We start from the raw sequence: 3,993 nt of genomic DNA, 5'->3' as shown, positions 1-3,993 counted from the left end.
TTAAAAAAATAATTTGCTTATGGCCATACAACGCCCGATCTCGTCTGATCTCGGAAGCTAAACAGGGTTGGTCCTGGTTAGTACTTGGATGGGAGACCGTCTGGGAATACCAGGTGCTGTAGACAGTTTTGCTTACTTAAAGAAAAAAGAAAGAAAAAAAGTGTTTGAATGCCTTAAATGGCCTAAATTTGGCAGCAGCTTTCACTTATGGCCATAACACCCTCAGCACGCCCGATCTCGTCTGATCTCGGAAGCTAAGCTGGATCGGACCTGGTTAGTACTTGGATGGGAGACCGCCTGGGAAAACCAGGTGCTGTAAGCATTTTTGTTTCATGGGCGAAGAAAGAAAAACAATAATTAAAATAAATAAGAGTGTTTGAAATCCTTAAATGGCCCAAATTTAGCAGCAGCGTTTGCTGATTGCTATACCCCTCTGAGCGCACCCGATCTTGTCTGATCTCGGAAGCTAAGCAGCTTCTGCCCTGGTTAGTACTTGGATGGGAGACCACCAGGGAATATCAGGTGCTGTAAGCATTTTTGTTTCATGGGCAAAGAAAGAAAACAATTTAATTAAAATAAATAAGAGTGTTTGAATGCCTTAAATGGCCCAAATTTGGAAGCAGCTTTTGCTTATGGCCATACCACCCTGAGCACGCCCAAACTTATCTGATCTCGGTAGTTAAGCAGGGTTGGGCTGGTTAGTACTTGGATGGGAGACCGCCTGGAAATACCAGCTGCTGTTAGAATTTTGTTTCATGGGGAAAGAAAGAAAAAAAATAGAATGAGAGTGTTTGAATGCCTTAAATCACCCAAATTTGGCAGCAGCTTTTGCTTATGGCCATGCCACCCTCAGCATGCCCGATCTCATCTGATCTCGGAAGCTAAGCAGGGTTTTGCCTGGTTAGTACTTGGATGGGAGACTGCCTGGGAATACCAGGTGCTGTAAGTATTTTTGTTTCATGGGCGAAGAAATAAAAAAAATTAAAAAAATTAGAGTGGGAATAAATGGGAAAATCAGTTGGATGCATTTTATAATGTTTTTACTTCACATGTTTGTAGTGTTTTAAAATATTTAATGTGGAAGCTGCCGGGGAGTGAAGAAGATTTTTGAAATAATGTTTTGTAAATGTATGAAATAATGTATGTAATTTTTTTTTTAATTTGATGTAAATGTGATCGTATAAGGAAAACGTCTCGGTTACGAATGTAACCCTCATTCCCTGAAGGAGGGAACGGAGACGTACGTCGGAACTGACTGACGAATTGGGATCTGACTTTAGAGACCAATCCTACTTCGAGTGTGTAAAAACGAGCCAATGAAATTTGGCATGCGATCCACGCATTCCACGCTCCGCCCCGCAGCGCAGGTATAAATAGGAAGTAGAATGGTAGATCAGCACTTTTTCTGCTGAGAAGCCGACTATTGACTCCTAGCGGAAGCACAGCGCCTGGCGACGGGACATACTTCTCTGTTCCCTCCTTCAGGGAACGAGGGTTACATACGTAACCGAGGCGTTCCTTTTCAGTTGGTCACGTTCGACATATACGTCGGAACTGAGCAACGAATTGGGATCCCTATTGAAAACGCCAGGAGGCTGACCCTTCCAGCGTCCTGCTTAAACGCACTGTACCATCTAGTATGGTACGGAAGTCAGGGCTCTAAGCAGGGAGGACAGTCACTATTGGATAACGCTGGGAAAGCATGCCCATCTCGGGAGATGGAATGCTGCGCAGCCATGGCCCACGAAGGGGAAGGTGGTGGAATACACATAAGGACTAACCTGACAGGGTAGTGCAACATATGGCAGTCTCTGGGGTGGTTCCAACCTAATTGTAGGGGGGAAAGAACACCCCCAGAGATTACAGAGGATCTGCTCTGTCCAGGGAAAGACACAGGGTTAGGATAGCTGGTACTGTGGAAGAATACACATATGCGGTTGCCGTGAGGGAACCGCTTTATATGGGACCCAGCCTACATCCACGTTCCACAAGCATACAGGTGCAGGCCTAGCATCAGACGGTCTGCAACGTCTGACATCGTAGGGGTGACGGAGGAGCTCACAGGGTTAGCCATTTCCGGGGAACACAACTGGAGACAATAGACACATATATCTGGTCCAGAGGGCGGGAGTGGTGTTTGCACGCCGACACTAGAACGGTCACTTAGTGCTACTGGCCACCAGGGGCGAGGATGCGGGAAGATACCAGCTCTATCTACGGAGGCTATAAAATCTAGCGAACGTGTTAGGTGTCGCCCAGCCCGCAGCTCTACATATGTCTGTCAGCGAGGCGCCTTGAGCCAGCGCCCTGGAAGAAGCAACACTCCTTGGGGAGTGTGCTCTTACACCGAATGGGCAAGGCACGTCTTGGGACTGGTACCTCTGCTTGGAGACAGCCTGTCCCTTCTGCTGACCTCCGTAACAGCCAAAGAGTTGCTCTGGGGTCCGAAAGCTTTGAATCTGGTCAACGTAAGCCAGAAGAGCGCAGGCCGGACACAACAAAGCTATTGTGGCGACGTACACTTTGAGGGTGGAGGGAGACTGCCTTAGCTCCAACCCATCTTACAGGAAGGAAAGCACGACACTAATCGAACACCTTCAAGGGTCTTCCCAGCGGGAAGAGCACCACTCAACGAACAGGTTCCACTTCAGAGCATAGAGTCGCCTCATAGAGGGGGCTCTAGCTGAAGAGATGGTATCTGCGACTGCTTGCGGTAGTCCATCTAGAACCTCTGCGTCCCGTCCAGGGACCAGACATGAAGATTCCAGAGGTCTGGACGCGGGTTCCATAGAGTGCCCCGTCCCTGAGAAAGAAGATCCTTCCTCAGGGGAATGGGCCAAGGAGGGGCTGTCGCGAGGAGAGTTAGTTCTGGGAATCAGTTTGTGCAAGAAGGCTCACTGGGGGAAATGCATATTTGCATAGGTCCCGGGGCCAGCTGTGTGCCAGTGCCTCTGTAAGCATTTTTGTTTCATGGCCAAAGAAAGTAAAAAAAAATACTTAAAATAAATAAGAGTGTTTGAATGCTTTAAAAGGCTTAAATTTGGCAGCAGCTTTCGTTTATGGCCATACCACCCTGAGCATGCCCGATCTCATCTGATCTCGGAAGCTAAGCAGGGTCGGGCCTGGTTAGTACTTGAATGGGAGACTGCCTGGGAATACCAGGTGCTGTAAGAATTTTTGTTTCATGGGCGAAGAAAGAAAACAATTTAATTAAAATAAATAAGAGTGTTTGAATGCCTTAAATGGCCCAAATTTGGCAGCATCTTTGCTTATGGCCATACCACCCTGAGCACGCCCTAGTGGAAGCGGGAAGTGTTACAGCAGGAAGTGAGTTGGCAATAGAAGGGTGAGGAAGACTCACCCAAACGTGTTTGTTTGAAGTGTGTTTAGTTTGTTTTAAATAAATGGTTTTGGGTTATTGTTTTGGTTTATTTATTTGGTTTATTGCGCTGGCCCTCCCAACATCCTAGATGTTTGGGACGAAACATTTAATTTTTATGCAAGAAAAGGATGGTATAACAATAACGCTAACAGACATGGACATGGTACGAGGAACTTGGTGGCAAACGGAAAATAGACTGTGGAATAAACAAAGAGAAAAGGACGGTCTTGAAAGGAGATATAAAAGAACCTACACCAAAGAATCAATGGTGGTAGTGGATTTGGCAGAGGTGAACGAAGGAAAAGCAGAAGACATAATTAAATGATTAAACAACAAGATGTACGTGACAAGTATATTAGCGATGAGACCCAAAATCATGAAAGAATATGAAATAACATTGGAAAAGGAAGAAGATATTGAAAAACTGGAACAAGGATTGATTATTAAAGGAAAAATGTGTGAGATTAAAAAGTTGAATAACAAAGAGTTTGTTGTCTCCTTCATGCATCTGCCCGCATACCTGGAAAACGGAGATATTCTGCAGAAGCTAGAGGGATGTGGGGTACTCCCATCTCCCAGATAAAGTGGAGAGTCTACACGGGCACCCACAT

At 46.0% G+C, this 3,993-nt stretch overlaps 1 non-coding gene and 4 pseudogenes across 1 annotated transcript; all 5 read left to right on the top strand.

Moving 5' to 3' along the window:
* The first annotated feature begins 203 nt into the window (after positions 1–203).
* On the top strand, positions 204–322 carry LOC137089086 (5S ribosomal RNA; annotated as a pseudogene).
* Positions 323–415: 93 nt separating this feature from the next.
* On the top strand, positions 416–534 carry LOC137088787 (5S ribosomal RNA; annotated as a pseudogene).
* Positions 535–628: 94 nt separating this feature from the next.
* On the top strand, positions 629–746 carry LOC137088765 (5S ribosomal RNA; annotated as a pseudogene).
* An 84-nt stretch (positions 747–830) lies between these two features.
* LOC137089136 (5S ribosomal RNA) lies at positions 831–949 on the top strand (annotated as a pseudogene).
* Positions 950–3,055: 2,106 nt separating this feature from the next.
* On the top strand, positions 3,056–3,174 carry LOC137088721 (5S ribosomal RNA). Its single transcript, XR_010907564.1, has one exon. It is a non-coding gene; the product is annotated as a 5S ribosomal RNA (ribosomal RNA).
* Positions 3,175–3,993: the final 819 nt, after the last annotated feature.

This window comes from Pseudorasbora parva, chromosome 1 (assembly GCF_024679245.1).
Source record: "Pseudorasbora parva isolate DD20220531a chromosome 1, ASM2467924v1, whole genome shotgun sequence".
Taxonomy (NCBI): Eukaryota; Metazoa; Chordata; class Actinopteri; order Cypriniformes; family Gobionidae; genus Pseudorasbora; species Pseudorasbora parva.
This window is presented reverse-complemented; position numbering and strand designations above follow the sequence as displayed.